At 40.0% G+C, this 11,782-nt stretch overlaps 1 pseudogene; it reads right to left on the bottom strand.

The window, feature by feature from the left end:
• Window positions 1–2,624: 2,624 nt before the first annotated feature.
• LOC120287567 lies at window positions 2,625–11,381 on the bottom strand (annotated as a pseudogene).
• Between the last annotated feature and the right edge of the window lie 401 nt (window positions 11,382–11,782).

Below are 11,782 nucleotides of genomic sequence, written 5' to 3'. Positions count from 1 at the left end.
TGCTTGGGGCGAGGGTTGCGGCCCTCCAGATCTAGCGAGGGTTGCCAACCCTCGTCGAGCCTGGCTGAGGGCCATAGACAAGGGTTAGCGATGGTGAGGGCTTGCACCACCTTCGTCGTTCTTTTCAAATTTTTTTTTAATTAATATTTATATTAAAATTCAAATCAATGCAAAATAATGTCGTATTTTACTTATCTAGCCACATCATCATGCAAAACAACGTTATTTTGCACTTATCTTGTTAGAAAAATGTCATGTCAGCATTTTGGTGAAATTTTTTCGCCGTTGACACTTAACTGATCTATTTTATTTCGATTTTAGCATTAAGCGTATTTTTCCAAACTTTTGGCACTTAAGTGTACTTTTCCAAGCTTTTGGCACTTAAGGATCCGTTTGGTAATGCTTTGTTCCGAGAAACAATTTATTTTCAAAAATAGTCTTTTTCTATTTTTATTCCCTGGAACAATTTTTGAATAAAAGAATTTGTTTTGTAATTACACAAAAGTTATATTTTTGGAATAGAAAATAATAGGAATATGTTTGGTATGATCCACAAAATTTCTATTTCTTTAATTTTTAAAGATTTTTTCTTCTTTTTTTCTTATTCTTCCTTGCCAGCCATTGGCTACCACTGCCTGCCGGTCGATAGCCAACTGTCGCTTGTTGCTTGTTGGTTGACAGTTGGCCATCGACCACCGCCATTGACCTTTGATTGATGACTGATGATTGCCATCGTTGGTGGGTGGGTGGGTGGCGGGGCAACCGGTAGCCGGCGGCGATTGGTGGCCACTAATCAACCTGTGGGTGGCTACGGTGATAGGTGGTCGGTCAGTGGGCGGTCGGCCGGCAACGGTGGCCGGACAGTAGGGGGCAATGGCAAGGGGTGAGGGGCAATGAGGAAGAAGAAAAGAAAAAAAAAAAAAAGTAACTTATTTTTAGAAATTGTTTTCGGAAATAAAAATTACTTGTTTTTTTTCTTATTACTGTTTCAAATCTATTCTCCGATCACTTTTCTATCTTGGGGAATAAAAAAATTAATTGACATTACCAAACAAATTTCTGTTCTTTTTTTGTTACGGGAAACCAAAAAACAAAAATTGAGAAAAATAAAAACGTCACAGAAGAGGGCCTAAGTATCCTCTTGTGTCAAATTTTGGCACTCTAGTGATTCGGGTCTTCTTTATATCAGCACAACATCACACGACACAAATTTGACTTGCGAACGTTGATCGCCACCCCTGCCCTGAAGGCCCCAATAAGGTCGTTTCATCATGCTCAACGCTACAATCAACGCACGTACTTCGCAGGGAAAATTACACCGCATGGTACGGGATCAATCGATGTTGTGCTATTTCAGCCATGAAAATACAATCATTAGGTCTGGGTTCACGTCCCTTTCCTTCCCCTCATCACCTGATGGTAACGCTCGAAAAGTCAATAAATTCGACCTATCAAGCTTGAGGCGTCACTGAGTCATGACCAGTGATAGATGATGCAAGCCAACCCTCTCCTTTTTTTTTTTTATTTTTTATTTTCTCTCTTAGTGCATTGCATAGCATAAAGTTTTTGATGACGCAAGCATACCCTCTCCTTTTCTTTTTCTTTTCTCTCTTAGTGCATTGCATACCATAAAGTTTTTGATGTACGATACAAGACCAGGCGCAACTTGACATCGCATTCCATAGCTTTCCAAATCGCTATCCTAGTCGTCCAACGAATACAATAATCAAGTAAAACGCAAACGGGCACGGCCGATCCTTATCAGTCGATTATTTTCTGTTCTTGATAACGTTATTAGTTTACGATTTCAGCAAGAAAGGTCAAGTAGTTGGCAACAAACATACTGATGTTTATTTGTAACTCAAGGAATTATTAAGAAAATGAGAATTGCGAGCGGCGGTTGCTTGTGGGCTTCAACAAGTCAGGTTGATTAGACAAGGGTGGAGATTAAAAAAAAGACTAATTCGAGCCAAACTGAGGATAATGGAGTGACATGTGGACAGTTATTGTTGTTGTTGTGTGTGTGTGTGTTTTTTTTTTAAAGATAAAATTAAAGAGAGAGAGAGAGAAAAGACTCAAGGTGAAGGTGATAAACAAAGAGTTTAAAGAAAAGCCCATCTATATTCTTCTTTTCGGGTACATGAAGCCCACAGCACGGGGACGAATAAGTGCCTAGCTACTACATTTTCACGTACTCGATTCACCATTGGCACACGGACAATATAAATTACAGCCACCTGTATCGAGGTTGGTATACATTGTCTATAGTTTTTCATGATTAACTGTCTATTTTGTTCAATGATTGTTGAGTGGCTTGTATAAATTCAAAAAATTTTCTGTTTCTCTCCAATAAGCTTCCACACCAATATTCAATGAAATTGATACGGAAGAAAATCTTTTCATAAGAACAACGGTGGGTACAAGCAGGAAGAATGATCAAAAGGATAACTCAGTAAATGGCGCTGAACCAAAAGATCTATGTTATGTATATATACACACAAATTGGCTGGTGTCGCCGACGATTGCCACACATGACTGGCAAAGTCAATCTACTCGAAGTTCAAAGTACACATCCGCGACATGTTATATCGCCCAATTCCCAAATATTCGGAAGTCCAGGTTTATCAACACGAAGCTTCGATTGATTGAACCACCGTCCACGCGTCTGACCGGAGATCCGGCCTATTCCTTCGGCTCATCTCGCAGCACCATAAAGCCAAATGGGTCAACTCCGCGCCCAGCAGATAAGGCCACTTCCTAGCCAAAGGATCCAAGATGGCCTCCGAGGTCCCTGCACTGTTTGCCCTTTGCACATCCTTCGTTATTCCTACGGCGGACCTCTTCGTCAACAACTGAAGCACTATGATCCCAAAAGAATAAACGTCGCACTTCGTTGTGAGCTCTCGCGTGACGATGATCACATATTTGATGCCTTCATTTGCGCTCATTATTGATTTGCTCGCCTATCCATCCTTCATTTTAGCAGACACGGCCCCCGATCTGAAAGGCAAGGGAGCTTCAACCATCGAAAGGATTTATGGTGGATGCTTCACCAAGGGCTATACCATCACTGGCGCCGCTAACTAGGACAGATTTATTATCATCCATGGAATATAAACCCTAGAATGGATTAATTGCTCCTTCATCCAACCGGAAGAGATTCCCTTTTTTTCACTAGTAGTATTTAATCTCCGGTATTGCTAGTACCTTGCAAGCCCGGCACAGTTATAGTCCTGTCACGTGCTTTCGAGCCAATTCAACTCCATTATCTATGGTATTAAGGCCATCGATCATGTCGTGCTCGGGTTGACCTATTTGGTAACATACCTTATGTCGACATGACACGAGCAAGTCCTGAAAAATTAATTGCTGCCCTTGCCTTAAGGCCTCAATAATCATGTTTCTCAGCTCAATTCCATACTAACCCTTGAAACCATAAGGTCATTTCATCATACTTGACACTCCAAGTGGAGCACGTGCATCGAGGGAAAAATTACCCCACATGGTATGAGATCGATCGGTGTTGTGTTTGAAAATAAGTTCTCTTTATATGATGATCTCGTTGATAATGATTTTGAAAGAAATTTGCACGTAGCCGTATGAGCCACTAGTTTTAACATCACTGCCGCCGTTGTCATCCATTACCACATGAAGCCTCCATGAGTAGGAGATGAGATAGTAGTGATCACTGAGCCCAACTAAAACCTTAAATCAAACATAACCATTCTAAGCACTTCGACAGATATATAATTGGATTTACTTGTTAAGTCAGGAAATTTTTCGCAGTCGTTGATTACAGCCATTAGGCTCTTGGGTTCATGTCCTTTCCTTTCCTTACCAAACGTTAATTTCGACCTATTAAATATTAAGGCGTCATAGGTCATGACCAGTGATAGATGATGCAAACATGCCCACTCCTTTTTTCTCTTCTCTTATGTGTTTGTCGAGAAAGCACCCTTCAAAATATGGATTAATATGGAAATAGACAAAGGTAGTGAAGGATCCTTTATTGATTCTTGAATAGGAAATTTGGATTGACGAGGAAATTAGAGGTACGAAGACTAAAGCTAATCGCAACCAGCCCTATAAAAGGGTATTGAAATATAAACATAACGGTAAGATATATTTGAACAACCGGTGTTCATTGATTGATTAATGATCATTAACGGAATTGCAATCTTAACACTTACAGGTGCTAGCAATGATTAACAACAGATAAAAAGAAGGCAAATAGCATTTTACGTAACTCCTAGATTTTTTTTTTTTAATTTGGTTAATTTAGTTCTAGACTTTTTGATAATTTGCCAATAAAGTCATTTTAGCTAGAAATCACTGAATCACCATATGCCCTCGCTAGGCTTTTGTCTATGGTCAATGATCTTCGCCAGCCATCCTCAAGGCCTAGAGACTTGTGAAGGGAAATATGGAAAAAAATAAAAGAGAACAAAATAACAAATTGAGAAAAATTTTAAAAAAAATTGCAAAAATGGTCTATGTTAGTGTTTTTGAACAAAATTGATTGGAAAGATCACATTAGCAAATCATCAAAAGGTACAAGACTAAATTTACCAATTTTAAAAATTTAGCATTGAAGTGATAGATGGATATTATGTTAGGACTTTGTGTATAATTTTTCTCACATATATTTACAAACAGTTACCAAAAGACCCACTATTCGACGATCACGGCCTCATCACTCGTCCCATGTCAATGGTTTCTTCTATAGCTTGCAACTCTTCTTCTTGATGGTTGTAACAGCCTATGCTTCTCTGCCATTATCGCTTGTGGCTTTCAAGATTTACGGCTCCTAGAACTGGTGGTTGTGCTAGCTTCACGATTGAATGAGTTGTTACAATTGCGATTGAAATTGTTGGCTTCATAACTTGAACGCTTATCTTGTTCTTGATCCATCGATCTTCACTTCAGTTTCAGTTCACTTGCCGACTGAACTAAGTCTCATTTACCGACATTCGTTGTTCAACATTTAGTACTTTCCCTTGTATCGCCTTTCGGCAACTCCTCAATTCTCATCTCCTATCAATTACCTGAAGTTGCCGAGGACTTTAGCGAATTTCACCTCAATCATATCTTGCTTGGTCTTATTCAGTCGGATTGACAGTTAAGGACTTGGCTAATTTTTGGTGTCAACAGTATGATATCCGACCAACACAATTTCAGCAAAAAAGTCAAGTAGTTCGCAACTGAACAGCATAACAAGGCATTGGATTTGGTGATCTGATTCTGCAGATAACTAACTAATCCCATCTCACTGTTTACGTACTTAATGCCAAAGAAGATCTGTTCATAAGAGGAATGATGGGTACACGCAGGAAAAACTAACAAGAAGATAGCTTAATACACAATATAGCAAAAAATCTATGCACATATGCACACAAACCAGCCGGTACTCGCTGACGACTGCCAGCGAAGTCAATTTACTTGAAGTTCAAAGTACACATAGACAACATATATATTGCTAAGTTCCCAAGTATTTGGACGTCTAGGTTTATCGACAGGAAGCTCCGATAGATTGAAGCACCGTATCACGCGGTCTGACCTGAGATACGGCCTTTTACTCCTGCTCATCTTGCAGCACTCCAAAGCCAAATGAGTCAACTCCTTGGCCAGCATATAGGGCCACTTTCCAGCCAACGGATCCAAGATGGCCTCCAAAGTCCCTTCTCTAATTGCCTTACGCACTAATTTCGCTATTCCGAAGGTGAGCCTCCTTGTCAGTAACTCAACCAGTATAATCCTGAAAAAATATACGTCGGACTTTATCGTGAGCTTTCCCTCGACGAGGAACTCAGGGTCCATGTACCCGAGTCCCTTTCAGGTTGGTCAGGTGCACGATGGTGGTGTTATTACTCGACCACTCGGCCCTGGACAGCAATCGGCAGATGCCGAAATCGCTGAGCTTGCTCAGGAGTTGTGCGTCCAGTAGGATGTTCCCTGGTTTGACGTCCCCATGTACGCGATGCTGTGAGGCTTCCAAGAGTGGAGGAAGGCCAGGGCGGAGCAGAGCTCTGTCGCGATGTATATTCGGGCTTGCTACAGCAGCTGTTTCGTCCTCTCGCTGCTGCGGAGCCAATCTTTGAGGCTACCATTTGGTATATATTCGTAAACAAGAGTGCAGGGCTCGGGACAAGAGCCAATGAGGGTGATGAGATTAGGATGCCTCACCTCTCTCAACACATCGATCTATGAGACATTCAATCGAGAGTTTGATGTTCAACAATGATATTCTCGATCACTGCGTGTAATGTCCTAGTGATACTATTGTGGAAAACATATTTCACGATGAGCTAAGTCTTTATATATTTTTATTAGGGAAAATCCCAAATAAGGACCCAAAGTGCCTTACTTTTCTCAAAAGAAGATCTAAAGGGAGTTTGCTATTCATCAAAATCTCTCTCTCTCTTTTTCTCTCCCAATTTCTTCCATTTCCCGTGCATTCACGAAGTTCTTCATGGTATCGAGCCTTCATCCTGAAGAAATCATCTCAATACTGCATAAAAATAGCTGAATCTACAGCAGATTGGAATCGGAATCGAAGTCTCATTGATCTGTGAGTTGATACTCTTCATGTTTCTTCAAATCTCTATCATCGAAATCGATTTGCTGCATCATATTGCAGAAATCAGTAGAGGTTGTATTCGAATCAAGTAGTGCTCAAAGATCCGGAAAAGTAGAATGACAATGAGCAAGAAGCTTGAGATATCCATTTCCCATTCATGTTAACATCTCAAACTTTGTTACAATCGATTAGCCGAGGATAACTTCCTTCTATGGCAAGCTCGGTTTCATAGGTTTTTAAGAAGCCAAGATCTGTTTGGGTTTGTGAATGGAGAAATTACACCACCGCTAGAACTCTACGGGTAGATCGAAGGAGATCAAACGGTTGATATCTCTAATCCCGACTATAATGATTGGATTAAGACAGATCAACTTGTTTCCTCGTGGATTAGTGGTGCTGTTTCCGAAGACATACTTAGCCTAATAATCGGCTTAAACACAGCTTATGAACTTTGGCAGGCCTTGCTTAATCGGTTCACCCAAAAATCTGTGGCAAAGGAGTTTGAACTAAGAGGAAAATTGCAGGCTTGTCGAAACGTGATAGAGCTTTATCAACATATCTCGTAGAGTATAAAACAATATGTGATCAATTAAATGCAATAGGTAAACCAAGGATGAAATAACAAAACTGTTTGGTATTTTGGAAGGTTTGGGGTCCGAGTATGAGAGCTTTAGAACAACAATCTATTGTTTAAAGCCACAACCGGAATATGATGAAGTGATCTCTCATCTAGAGAGGTTTGAATCAAGGCCGCAAAACTATTCCTCAAGCCGTTCAGTCCAAATCTGGCCTATTATGGTCAAAGAAAGATCAAGCTATACACAAAGAGGAGTTTGATAGAAATATTGTACATCAAAATAATGTCTTGGAAGTTCAAGGGGATATAGTCGTGGAGGAAGAAATATTGGAAGAGGAAGGTCATTCGGTAACAGATACAGAAATTTTGGAAACATAGGAAGAAATATGAACTACAGAACTAATAACTCGAGCTATGAACAGGAGTCAACACCTTAACCAGGTTAATACCCCCTCTACTCGAGTTACGGGTCGGGGTTCGAACCATATAATGGTTCACACAGGTATACGAAGCCAAGATATATCCATCTCCAAATCTAACTCTCCATAAAGATGTGCGAGATGGAGAAAACAACAACAAACACTCGACGGAATGTCGATCTGAAAACCAGGTCATGATGCATTACACTTTGTTGGTATAGGTTTGATAATTCTTACCAAGCCGAGGAGATACCGACGCTTTATCAGCTCTTCATATTGAGGAAACCAATGAAAATGAATGGTATCCCGATCTTTGGAGCAACAGCTCACATTACAGCAAATGCTGGTATTCTTCAAAACTTTTCTAAGAACGCTGGTAATGATACAGTAATGATTGGCAACGGTTCATGTTTACTTGTGAAATATGTTGGTAATACAATGCTAACTACTGCTACTACTACCTTGCCTCTAAAAGATGTGTTAATTGTTCCAGCAATTAAGAAAAATCTTCTTTCAGTCTCTAAACTAACCTAGATGATTATCCCTGTTCTTTTGTCTTTGACAAAATTGGGGTGTGCATAAAGGACAGCATCACCAACATAACCAAGATGCTAGGGAAGAAGGAAAAAGGACTATACGAGTTGATCCTTGTCTTTGCGAGGTATTCTTCACTCAAAGACAGAAGATTACAGGAGAAAACGTGTGGCATCAACGGCTAGCTCATACAAAACCAGAATGTCCCAAACATTTGAAGAATCAAAAGTTAATCCAAGTGTTATACGAACCATAATCTGTATGCGTGAAGTTGTCGGCTTGCTAAGAATACTGCTCTACCTTTTCCTATGTCAAGTTCTGTAGCTAATAAACCTCTAGAACAAGTCCATTGCGATATCTGGGGACCTTCTCCAGTCAACTCTTATCAGAACTTCAAATATTATGTGATCTTTGTTGATAACTTCTCTCGGTTCAGCTGGATGTACCCATTGAAACTAAAATCAGACTTCTATGACATCTTTCTTATGTTTCAGAAGTTAGTAGAGAACCAGCACAACTGTAAAATCAAGAAGTTTAAGTGTGATGGTGGGGGAGAGTTTGTCAGTCACAAGTTTAAAGCTCACCTACAGAGTTGTGGCATCCAACAGCTTGTCCATATACACCCGAACAGAATGGAATACCTGAAAGGAAACATCGCCATATAGTTGAGCTTGGTCCTATGCTATATCATGCAAAAGTCCCATTAAAATTTTGGGTTGATGCATTTATGACAGCAAACTATATTGTCAATATACTTCCTACTCCAAAATTAGAGATGCAATCTCCTTTACTAAGCTACATCAGCATAAGCCAAGATATGATCATCTCGAGTGTTCGGGTGTGCTCGCTATCCCCGTCTTCGACCTTATGCTCAACACAAGATGGATCCACGATCTCTTACTCCGTGTCTTTCTCGGATACAGCACTCATCATAAAGGATATCGATGCTTGGTGCCTACCACTGGTCATGTGTACATCAGTCGACATGTAACCTTTGATGAGACATTCTTTCCTTTCTCTAAGAAGCTGGCAACACATTCCTCAACATATACACGACTATATAAACTATGGACAGAAGAAGAGAGATTCTTACAAACTCCAAATACTGAGCTTATCAACACTTCATCATCTCATCAAACAAAGTATGTTCAGAACCTTCCAATTGAGCAAGCTTTTACAGAACATATAGAACCTATCTCTACAACTGTGTCACCTAATGATCAAGTTCCATCTACTACTCAAAGTATGTCTCAACAAGTAAATATATCTGGAACCACAACAGTGACAGCAACAGAACCAGCTATCGATCAAAGTGTTTCTAACACACAAACACAGACTATCCATCCTGTGCAAGGTACACAACCTACTCATCACATGCAAACCAGATCTAAATCTGGTATAGTCAAAGTGAATCCTCGATATGCATGTCTTGCTCAATACCAAGTTCCTCCCGGAACCAAAATCGGTAAAATCTGCTCTAGCGAGATCCAGGATGGTATCGTGCAATGCAAGAAGAAATGAATGCTTTACACCATAATCAAACTTGGTTATTGGTTCCTCGTACTAGTAACATGAATGTTATTGGCTGCAAATGGGTGTTTAAGACTAAACTTACCTCTCTTTGGAAGTCTAGATCGATTGAAGGCTCGTCTAGTAGCCAAGGGATTTCATCGGGAACAAGGAATTGACTTCACGAAACCTTTAGCCCCGTGATAAAACATTCAACTGTTAGACTTATCCTCTCGTAGCAATGGTAAAACACTGGTCTATGCATCAACTTGATGTCAAGAACGCCTTCTTACATGGCACCCTAAATGAAACTGTGTACATGGAGCAACCTCCTGGTTTTGTTCATCCACAGTATGATCAATATGTATGTCTACTTCAAAAATCCCTCTATGGATTGCGTCAAGCTCCGCGTGCCTGGTATGATAAATTCAGCAATTTCTTGCTTGAAGTTGGTTTTTTCTGTAGCTCAACTGACCCCTCTCTGTTCATACTTCATCAAGGACAAGAGACCATACTTTTACTTCTATATGTTGACGACATAATTCTAACTGGTAGCTCAGAACAACTGCTACAAACTTTTATTCACTCACTCAGTGTTAAATTCCATATGAAAGATCTTGGCCAGCTTCATTATTTTCTTGGAATTGAAGCCACACGAACCTCTACTGAGTTGTTCTTATGTCAAACCAAGTATGCCCTTGACTTACTGTCTCGTGTAAATATGACCGACTGTAAACCTATTGCTACACCTCTCTCTCTTAAACCAGTCATACTTACAAGAGATGCTTTGTTCTTCTTCCAAATCCCATGAACTACCGAAGTCTTGTAGGTGGCTTACAATATCTCACTATCACTAGGCCTGATCTTGCCTTTGCAACAAATATCCTATGTCAGAAACTACATCAACCTACTATTGGAGACTTTCTTCAACTGAAACGAGTTCTTCGATATGTAAAAGGAACAATTCACCTCGGTATTTCACTTCATTCTCAAAGTTCTCTCAAATTATATGGCTTCTCTGATGCAGATTGGGCTGGCTGTCTTCAAACTAGACGTTCTACCACAGGCTTCTGTACTTATCTCGGTTCTAATCTCATCTCATGGACAGCTAAGAAACAATCAACTCTGTTTCACGTTCCTCCACCGAAGTTGAATATAGAGCCCTCGCCTCGGCAACAGCCGATCTTACTTGGATTACTTTTGTACTCGTGAGATATTGGAGTTTCTCTTCACTCACCAACCATATTATTCTGTGACAATCAATCTGCCATATCTCTCACAGCAAATCCTATACTTCATGCTCGAACAAAACATATTGAGGTTGATTTCCACTTTGTTCGAGAAAAAGTTGCGTCTGGATCCTTATGTGTTAGATATGTTCCCAGCCATAACCAAGTTGCTGATATTTTTACCAAACCACTATCTAAACTAACACATTTCTCTCTTCGTCTCAAATTGGGCATTGGTTCTTCACCCCCGCCCAATTTGCGGGGGATGTTAAGGACAAAAGACAGGAAGAAGCTGACCGTATAAATGGTGTCAAGAAATGTACGAAAGAAGAAGATCTACTTTTGTTAAGAATAAAGAAAGGAAAGAAGAAGGATGATATACGGATCGAGAGATTGCGGGGAAAGATGCTGCAAAGTCGACTAAACCGCTACTCGCTCATCTACTCTGTTTTCCTTTACTCGTATCTTACCTTTACTCGTACCTTAGCTGTAGTGACCGGTATTCGGTTAGTCTTCGCAGTTAGGAAGTTGGCCATTTCTTCAACAGCTCTTGTAAAACAGATTCGTTAAGAGAGAACCAGAGGAGATATAAGAAGGAAATCTCACATACCGAAATGTAACTTTTCAAAGAAATCAAATAGAAGAAGAAATTCATTCATCAAAATCTCTCTCTCTTTTTCTCTCCCAATTTCTTCCATTTCCTATTCTGTTCACGAAGTTCTTCAGAGTTTGTCTCAAATAAAGACTCAAAGTGATCATTTAGCCTTAAAGAAGGACTTCATTCGCTGGTTGGTGAATAGATGCATCTCTAATGCATATTTCGGTGGCCTAATCAAGGGTATGTTATCTCTGATACATCTAGATCGGAATAGAAATTCACCCAAATCTAGATTTAGCTCTAGTTTAGGAAAGAAGACCTGCAAAAGAGATAACGGTT

This window comes from Eucalyptus grandis, chromosome 1 (genome assembly GCF_016545825.1).
Source record: "Eucalyptus grandis isolate ANBG69807.140 chromosome 1, ASM1654582v1, whole genome shotgun sequence".
Classification (NCBI taxonomy): domain Eukaryota; kingdom Viridiplantae; phylum Streptophyta; class Magnoliopsida; order Myrtales; family Myrtaceae; genus Eucalyptus; species Eucalyptus grandis.
Note: the sequence above shows the minus strand (reverse complement) of the source record. Positions and strands in the feature narration are given on the sequence as shown.